Here is a 10,029-nt window from a genome sequence, read left to right on the forward strand (position 1 = left end):
ACATCGTTTAGGCGCCGTGCAACGGGAATGAAGGCAATATTGAACAGCGTTGGTGAAAGTAGCGCACCCTGGGGTACACTGCGAACAGACTCCTTTATTTCCACGGCAACCCGCTTGCAAATGCTTCACGCAGTAGCCGTCTTCCGCGGATGCTCTCCGCAATCGCTGTGTTCTCAATCCTTGTTAACCCTCCTCCTCGGGGCTTCCGCGGCGACCCTTTTACGATTGTTCATTTTCGTCATCATCAGCCTGATTACACCCTCTGCAGGGCAGAGACCTCTGCCATGTCGTTCCAATTAACCCTCTCTTTCGCGAGCTGCGACCACCCTATGCCTGCAGACTTCCTATGTAGCAATTCCCACATGTGAGGGGTATTTAGTACATCACCCCTGTTTTGCGGAGAACGAAGCTGTAACGTTTTGGTGTCTGCTGTCTCTCATTTCTGCTTACGAATCTTATATAAATGTGGTTTACCTTGTAGTAAACCTCAGTTGAAATTCCACGCTTTGTCCTGTGCTTTCTTCTCTTCGTCCCTCGTTGTTTTGCGCTGTTGCAATAAGCACTCAATTGTTTACCACCAAATAGCCCGCCTTTGCCAGCTACATGTGCTTTATTCGAACGCGGATTTTGTGTGGCTCTTCCTAAAGGCTTTCACCCTAAGATATTTGCCGTAAACATCTTCACTGAAAAGGCATTTCAGATATTCGTGCTACTTAATAAGTAGTACTAACTATTGGACACATATAGTTATCTAGTAGTCCGCTATGACACACAAATGCTTTCCAATTCATAGTACATCAGTATTTCTTAGTGCCCTGCAAGTTTCTTTCTGCGCTGTTCTGTTGCAGGTTCGGTATTAACACCTACATTCGCTCTTGCAACTCTGCGTGAAACGTGGCATTTGATTTCTGAAGCTAATAATAATATAAAAATGCATCGCTTTCAGGGATTTACAAGCCCAACCCGCGTTCACTCGTCGAGTAATGTGAACAAAGAAAGCAAAATGTAGGCGGCCAAGAAGAATTTAGCAGACGTTACTCGATGTGCAGAGCGCAAAATATTGTCACCCGGAGAGAATGCGCACGTAAACTGCGATGGTACTATCTGGAGAATACGAGAGTGCTTCTCACAGCACTGAATGCTTTCCTGGAGTTTCAAACTAGCGGTAGCTTCTCCACGGCTCAAAACTCTTTGAATTTCGCGTCTCTATGCAAACATTTTATCGCAATCGCAACATTATTATTTACTTTAGAAGTGCTTAAGTTTAAGATCGAATGACAAATGTCCCTTCATCGTTTTTTTATTTCGATCTCTCTGTGTTACCGGAAAATACATCCTTTCCATGTTTCTAAATACGAACTTTATTCGCTACGCTCGCCTTTGTGCTCTTCAGCCTTGGTACGTGAGTTCAGCGCAAAGTAATAATGTCGTGGGTTTAAGGTTTAACCTGAATTTTGGAAATATTTTACTCCTTTTCTATATACAAGGTCCTGCGAGCCCAAGATATCAGAATCAACAGCACTTGCATCGAACACTGAAGACCTGAATGGACATTCAAAACAAGAGAGCCTGGAGATAACATGCTGGAGATAACATGGCGATAACATGACCTAAGACAGCTGGTTGACCAGGCACAACAAAGAGCTGAGGCCCCTCCACGTTTCCTTGAGGAGGCGCGGAGCTCATTACGGAATAAAGTATTTAACACTTCCCCACCTTCTCTCAATATAAAAAAAATGTGCGCGCGCAGAACAGGCACGAATAGATATAGTAGGGCAATCTTAAGTCAATAATAGCCCTCCGTAATTCAAGAACTATGGTGCAACCGAACGCATTCAGCAAAGAACGCACAGAGTTGACCTCAAGTGCCACAAATTGTGAAAAAAGTACATATCCTGTGAAAGGGCTTAAGTACAGATGATAGTTCTGGAGAAGCGCATCCACTCATTGGATGAATCGCTTAAGTTTAAGTGAAAATGTAGAGAGGAGGGATGTAACCTCATTAAAATATTATTTTATTCGATTGACTCACAGCAGTTCTGCTTGAGAGGCATAGCAAAGAAATGCAGTAGGAATTTTCGCGTTGAGTAAGTGGTTTTTGGTGTGTTAAACCACATAAAGCCATAGCAGGGAGAAACGCTAAAGGGAGTCTGTTAAGAGAGTCCTTAACAAAATCATGAAGAAATATACTCCTTCCTTTCACTTTCCAATATGTTGTCACGGTGCTCTCAAAAGCTGCAAGGTGTATACCTTCATGGCGGGAAAATTTATTGAGACAATAAATTGATATTTGCAGCTTCATGAAAGAGCGCATGTTAGTGTCACCAGTTCGAATTCCCGCTCTAAATTATTTCTTGTCTTGTAGCCATGTAATAGGGTAGTGTACTTTTTCAACTTGCTCCTATTCCTTCGCTTACCTGGAAGGTCATTCAGCACTCTTCGTATCCGGTAGTACGCTCAAAGTTCTGAGAGTGCTTCGTAGTTTAACGCCGTCGCTTAGTTTCCCCCTTTCCTCAATGTTTCGCCTCGTTACTTCTCTCCCTTTCGACCAGTTCAAAAGAACGGAATTATCCAGACGAGAAGAAAGCACAAAATCCTCCGCAGCCTGAACGGCAGGTTTTGGATCCCAAGGCCTGCCGGACTTTAAAAAGCAAATCTGCATTGACTCGGGCAACCAGTCAGACTAAGCCCCAAAAAAGACGGCAAGAAATGGAGACACATTTGCTGGGGAATAAAATGACGGCAAAGCCTGCTGACTATGAAGTCCCAGCGAAGTGTGTGGACAAAACTCCGACGAAACTTGTGGATCCGGAACGTGCAGAAGGCATGACAAGAAGGTCGGCACTTTTTCGAAAACCAGTAGTGCGTTTCGATGCAAGTTCTTACAAGCGAACTAGGTTTGCGCTGAGGCCGCCTCAATGTGCTGAATAATGATCTGACTGTACCTCATTTGTCTATCTGCATCAGTTTTCTTTGCTTTATGTCGTTTGATGAAAGAATGAAATGCAAAGTGCAGTGCGGTTTCTTCCTTACAATATTGACTTTAGAAAATCCATACTTTCATATCAAGGCAATGAATAATGGCTTAGGTATGGACTGTGGATGGCCTTCGGACCGCCTGCATTGTTGTCCCAAATAGAATATGAGAGTTAGCCGGCACTGCTACTTGTTGCGTAGAGCTCGCAAATGGAAAGGAAAGTAATGTACGTGAGTCTTTTCGCTGCTGGCTCTGTCAATACTTATAACTTCGAAGATGCGAAAACCTGCGCTGTGAGGACATAGGCTGGAAAGACAAAGTTGGCGAAACGTGCGCCTATGCCCTTGCTATTCTGCAACGGCTCGGATACCTGCAGAATGAATGAGAAAATCTAATCAAGTTCCACTGGAGCCTAACCCATATTCAAGTAGATAGCATTATTTATTTATGTATTCATTGAGGGTACCTACAGTGCCCTGAGGGGCATTATTGTAGGGTTGCTAATGACATTAACTGTGAGCATAGAAAGAACTCAATACAGCAGAATAGAACGTAACAAGTAGCATAAAAATGTTAAGAACTTCTAATAAAGACAGCAGCATTTTAAATACACCTCGGACACAGAACAAACATAGAGTAAAATGGACCATAAAAAGAATTCAAAATAATATTGCTCAACACACTCACACACGCACGCACGCACATCAAATATCGGATTATTAGTTTTTCAACAGCGGCCTGGAAATTCCCACTGTCAAATATTTCATTAGTGAGGAGGCTCCAGTCATTTATTTCTTTGCGAAAAAAGAATATTTGAGTGTATAAGTGTATTAGTATGGCAGTTGTACCCTCCAATTTTAAACGTATTGTCCCTTCTACTCGGAAAGTAGTGAGGCTTTCTTAAATAGACACTTTTGTTTATTCCTGTTTTAATATTGAAGATGTCATGCAAAAATTTTATTCTCGATATTTGATTAGGTGGGATAATTTCCAACCAAGAGATTCCCGAAGTTGAGAGCTTCTAACCTTAAAATAATAATTCCCAGTTACCAACCTTGCTGCCCGCTTCTGAACTCGCTCTAGCTTGTCTTTTAAAATATTTGTGAACGGATCCCAACCTGCGCAAGCATATTCGAGAATTTGTCTGACATTCGTAGTCTACAGTTCTTTTTAGGCAAGGATTTGGATGTTTATAGTTTCTTTGAAAAAGTTTGAGAACGCGGGAAGCTTTGGCAGTTATCGTGTCGACGTGTGCGGTTCAATCCAGCTGTGCTGTAAACGTGATGCCGCGAAACTTTACGCTGTCCGTTGTCTGCACAGCGGTTTGATTTAGATTATAGTTGCCCCATAACTTCTTTTTTTATGTAGCGATAGCTGCATTACGATAGCATTTCGAGCCTTCAGCGTGGCGACACCGCCACGTTGTCGCGTGGTTGGTAACTCGGTGTGGAGCAGCTGCAGGCGCCGTGGCTGGTCACGTGCTTCGTCACGCGGTTGATGACGTGACCAGCCACGGAGTGCGTAACAGCTACTGCTGCCGGCGAAACCGAGCTGCCACAGCTGTGCGCATGCGCCGTGTGAAGTGGGAAGAAGGTGAAGAAGGAACACCCAGAGAAACGGAGCGGTGAGACTGACTGCAGTTCAACTGAGCAAGTTCCACTCGGCCAGCTGTAGCTATCACGTCACTCCAAGTTTAAGCAGAGCTAAACCATCGCCAATTCTTTGTTTTGTGAACTGCATGAGGTAGCATTTCGTTGTGTTGAGAGTCATTTTCCATTTGTCACACTACGCCCATACCTTGCCAAGGTCAGACTTCGACAGTATGATGTCATTTACATTCGCGACAGGGGTGTAAACGACACAGTCATCGGCGTACAGCCTAATACGGGAGCATGGTCCACTCGGCAAGTCATTTATAAAAACAACAAATAATAATGGCCCAAGAACCGAGCCTTCCCGGCACCCCCGATAAAACCTCAACAGACTGCGAAGTGACACCGTTTTTAATTACCCATTTTTGCAGTGCATATAAATAATCTTGAATCCATCCAAGACGCTTAGAGGGTATACCGAAATATGGTAACCTTGTTAAGAGCAGAGAATGCGAAACCAAGAAAAACCAAGAAAAACCGCGTCAATCTGAAACCTTATCTATAGCTTTTGCTACATCATGGATGAACTCTGTGAGCTGAGTTGTACAAGACAGGCCCGAACGAAATCTATGTTTAGCGGGAGTGAAAACATTATTCCCAATGATTCGCTTCATAAGACCAGAACATGTTGTATGCTCTAGTGATTTGCAAGAAACAGAGGTGAGGGATACCGGTCGGTTATTACATACATTTGCGCGATCACCATCTTTATGTATTGGTGTTATATTCGCAGGTTTCCAGTCATATCGCAGTTATTTATAATCCAAGGATTTATTGAATGTTGAGGCCAAAAATACAGCTATTTCTATTGCACCTAGCTTCAAAATATGATTAGATATACCGTCTAGACCATGCGCAGCATGGGTGTTTAGATTAGACAGCAGGGCCATAACATCTGTCTCTCTTATCATATCTTGCATTTCCGGATAATGTGTGAAATCTTGTTTGTCTGGACTTAGATCTTCTTGATCACTGACAAATACTGAATGAAAGTACGCATTAGAAATCTCAGCTTTACTGAAGTAATCTGCTACAACGCTGTTATTATGCACCAAAGACGCGTTTAGAATATCTTTTTAGTATTTTAACATGTTTCCATACATGTTTCAGATTAAATTTGATTTTTGTGATAAAGGTAATGACGCTTAGCACGTTTCAGTTTTGCCTTAAAGGGACAGCGAGGGGAACGCTTAATTTTTTGTTCAAAAAATGTGGTAGTTCGGCATTTCATGGCTTTGTTGCCGCTTGTCCGGGAGCGAAAGATGCATTTATTTAAAAAAAATGGATTCGAAGTTGAAAAAGATATTCCCGCTGCTCCGATTCAAACTCGGCTCACCTCTTATTACAACAACGAAAGGAGTGGCGCGAAATGGGACATAAACGCAGACTCCGTGATTTCTGGCGCTAGCGGTGCGGTCTACCAACAGCCGAAATGAAAGCTACAGCAGGCCGCACGATGAAAGCATCCATCAGGGGTCGCTAGCGTCGCTTCGTTTACGTTTGCGCCGGCGTCTTGCCAATTTTAGGATGGATCCCGTTCCCGGACCCGACAACGAGGTTCTCGCAGAGAACCCCGGCCTGCATTCAGCGACCGCCGCCCCACAGACGGTGCGATGCATTTGAAGGCTGAAGCGGCTGCTGCGGCCGGATATTAACGCCCAAGCGCCGAGAAGCCAGCATTGTCGGCAGCAAGTGGGCGAGGAGTTATCGCCCAGCCACCATCACGAATGATAAGTTGAGACTGCACGAGAGAACATAAGTGAATTCTGTAATGATAGTCCTCGAAGATTGTAGTGATGCCCAGTGTCTTGGTACCTTTACTAACGCGCCGATCAGTGCGCTTGCTAATATGGAGGCTCCTGCCACATTAGCTAGCCATATGCACTTTGATCTTCCTTATCCGAAGCAATGACGGCAAGGTGCATGCAAGCAACGTTTAAAAGCTGGCAGCAGCTGTGTCGCCTAATGTCACAAAGCAGATACTCTTAGTGATTTACCGGCGGAACGCTATAGGCTCACGAGTGATATTTGCACTGCTGCTGCAGATAAGCATACCCAGACAGCTTTTTTTTCTTTTCCGGTTGCGGTTGTTTCAGGTGCAGTTGTGTACAGTGCTAACTTCTGTCGAACTCTGAGGAGCTCGAGTGCGTGCTGCCGTGAGATAGACCGCGTCGTCAGCCGGAGGGCTGCATCACGGAGCACCCGGAATTCAGCCTTCTATGGCTCATCATCGCTGTGTTCCTCTTTGCTTACTTCGAGCTACGCGGACAGCGGGAAACTATGAGCGACGATATCCACAAGTGAAGTTCTGTTCTCGTTTGTACTGGGTTAGGCTGCACACACGGTACAACTAAGCATCCAGAGCATTCATCGCGGAATGTTCATATCTTCCGCTAGAAGATACTGCAGTTATTTTTTTAAGCGTAAACGTTTCAGGCTGCACTCACGGTAAAAATGTAAATTTCCGGCGCACTCCATTGCGTACGGAAAACATTACATTCCAGGGCACTCATCCCTGAATGTACTTATTTTACAGTAGATCATAGTGGTGTTATATTGTTATGCGTAAGCGTTTCATGCAACATGCACTCCAAAAAAGTAATTTTCCGGTGCATTGCGTATGAATAAGTCTTGTAGCATACTGTGAATTTATGGCACTATATATGGCTTTATTCATCCGTGGGTGTCATTGAGCTTGCATGCACGTGTGTACTGTCAACACAGTGCATGATTTACTCAGTGGCTTTGTAGTTTTTTCGCAGAAGGTACCGGTACAATGCGTACAGGCAGTTTCTTCGGTGGCTCTTGGGTTGCCTGGGGAAAAAAACCACCGCCTCATCTTGCCAGCCTGTGTTGTCGCGAAGATAAGGTTATCATTCAAGGCAGACACACCGACAGGGTTTCGATATGTTGAATATTAGGAGGCAAGCACAGCCGATTTGTGAGGTTCTTTTAGTGTGGGCTCGATTCCGTGCTCCTAAAGCTAACAACAGAGAAACGTGGTTCTGCATACATCTCAAGAAAGCTTCGTATTGGGTGGGTTGATAACTGTTCATTGTAACAATTTGAAGGCACCAAAGCAAGTACACATCCCACGATGGAAGACAAAGGGACAGAGCACCACTCGCAGCTGCTTGATTTCACAGAAAACACGTGAATGTGTATCAGCCGTCAGTTGCTCAAAGAACACATTCAGGCATGAGTTCATCATGATCATCAGCCGGACTACGTCCACTGCTGGACAAAGGCTTCTGCCATAATAAGTAGACGTGGCCGGGGTCAGCTACGGCCACCTTATCTCCGCAAACCTCTTAAATTCATCCACACAACTAACTTTGTGCTGATTCCTGCTGTGCTTGCCTTCTCTTGGCGTTCAGTTCATTAGTCTTGAGAACCAACGGTTATCTTCTCTTCGCGATATTTGCCGTGCTCTAGCCTATTTCTTCTTAATTTTGACTAGACTCTCATTAGCCCAGGCTTGTTCTCTGACCTACTCTGCCCTCTTCCTGTCCCTCAACGTTACACCTAATATTTTCCTTTCCATAGCTTGCTGCTTGCTGCGTTGTCCTCAGTTTAAGTTGCACCCTTTTCGTTAGCCTCCATGTTTTTGCGCCATATATGAGTACCAGTAAGATACAGCTGTTATATACCTTTCTATATAAGGATATCGGTAATGTGCCATTAATCATCTGAAGGAACTGGCAAAAAGTGCTCCACCGCAGTCTTATTCTTCTAGTTCTTTCCCTCTCATGTTTAAGATCTGTAGTCACTACATTCCCTAAAAAGACGTATTTCCTTACCACATCCAGCACCTCGCTGCCAATTGCAAACTGCTGCTCCGTTGCATGACAGTTGAAAATTATTTGGTTTTCTGCATGTTAATTTTTAGACCCACCATTCTATTCTGTCTGTCTAACTCATTGATCATGCTTTGCAGTTCACCTCCTTGGTAACTTAGCAAGGCAGTGTCGTCAGCAAACCGCAGATAAATATGCTATTCTCCATTAACTCTTATTCCCATCTGTTCCCGATACAGGCCTCTGAATGGCTTTTGTCAAAAGTTGGTGACTGACATTGGCGAGATCATTTCTTCCTGCCTGACACCCTTCCTTATTGGTATTTTATTGCTGACTTTGTGGAGGACTATAGTGACTGGGCAGTTGCTATAGATATCATCCAGTATGTCTACGAAAGGCACATCTATAGCTCTATTCCGTAATCCCTGTATGACTGTAGAGGTTTCTAATGAGTGAAATGCTTTCTCGTAATCTATAAAAGCCACATATTGCTGCCTATATTATTCGAATTTTTTTGACAATGCTTGAAGTAGATGTGAAAGAAAAGTACGTAGGAAGTGCTTATGAAGGAAAATCATAGTGGCTTCATATGAGCCCTTCTAGAGAGGCACAAAAGAATTCAAATCGCTAACAGACTCACTGAAGCAGGTACTAGTAGCGCACACAGACATGGACAGAAAGAGAAGTGACAAACACAGCGCTGGATTGCAAACGAGCTTCATTGAAAACGTAGAGCTATTTATAGACATATTTTGTTTCGCGTAATACAGCTTAAGTGAAAACGACATACGATATGTGCCGTCCTCTAATATAAACGAAAAAAAGAAACAGATTCAATGAAGCGCGAACCTCGCGAAAACACGTGCGTGAACAATCGTGAACAATCAACCAGGCGATGATCTTCCGAAAAAATCCTGACCGCGCAGCTAGGATTTAAGCTTCATTTAATAGACTCGCAGGTTGAGGGAAGCCGGCTGCTCGGGACAGCTCATTAACTGAGCGACTAAAGCAGTGCGTAGAAACGTAAAATGGAAATTAAATAGGCTACGCCTAACACAGCGCACAGAACATAGAAACAAAATCTGGTTGCTGTGCCCTACCTGCACAGGATATCCTATAATTTGAAACAGATATGCAAAAAAGTAGATGTGAAAGTTGTCTTTACAACTCCTGAAAAGGTATCCACGCTTTGCAAAATTACGCAAACGTGTGATCTGCGGCGACCCGTATGACGGATAAAACACCAGATTTCATTTGTACCCTGCAGCACAGGGGGGGGGGGGGGGGGGGGGGGGGAGGATCCCGTTATGCTGTGGAAAGTGTTAGGTTGGTGAGACGAAAAGATACATTATACACCAGAAATATACTGAAAATACATTTTAAAGGCATTAATACAATTTATATATTAATAGTATGATTAGTCGGCTTAAAAAAGTAGTACTAGTCGGACTCACCGGATGCTACTGATCAATGTTGTCTACAGCAGAACTAATGAATTAACTGGCTATAAGCATCACGACACAGACAATGCCAGAGAAAACGGGTTGTCATCAAGTCCATGGCAATGCAATGCCACGTGAAAGGACTTGAGAGGGAAATTCAG

At 43.9% G+C, this 10,029-nt stretch overlaps 1 pseudogene; it reads left to right on the forward strand.

Annotated features, from left to right (window-relative positions):
* Positions 1–6,156: 6,156 nt before the first annotated feature.
* On the forward strand, positions 6,157–7,550 carry LOC144124045 (uncharacterized; annotated as a pseudogene).
* The last annotated feature ends 2,479 nt before the right edge of the window (positions 7,551–10,029 follow it).

The sequence above is a fragment of the Amblyomma americanum genome, chromosome 1 (assembly GCF_052857255.1).
Source record: "Amblyomma americanum isolate KBUSLIRL-KWMA chromosome 1, ASM5285725v1, whole genome shotgun sequence".
NCBI classification, from domain to species: domain Eukaryota; kingdom Metazoa; phylum Arthropoda; class Arachnida; order Ixodida; family Ixodidae; genus Amblyomma; species Amblyomma americanum.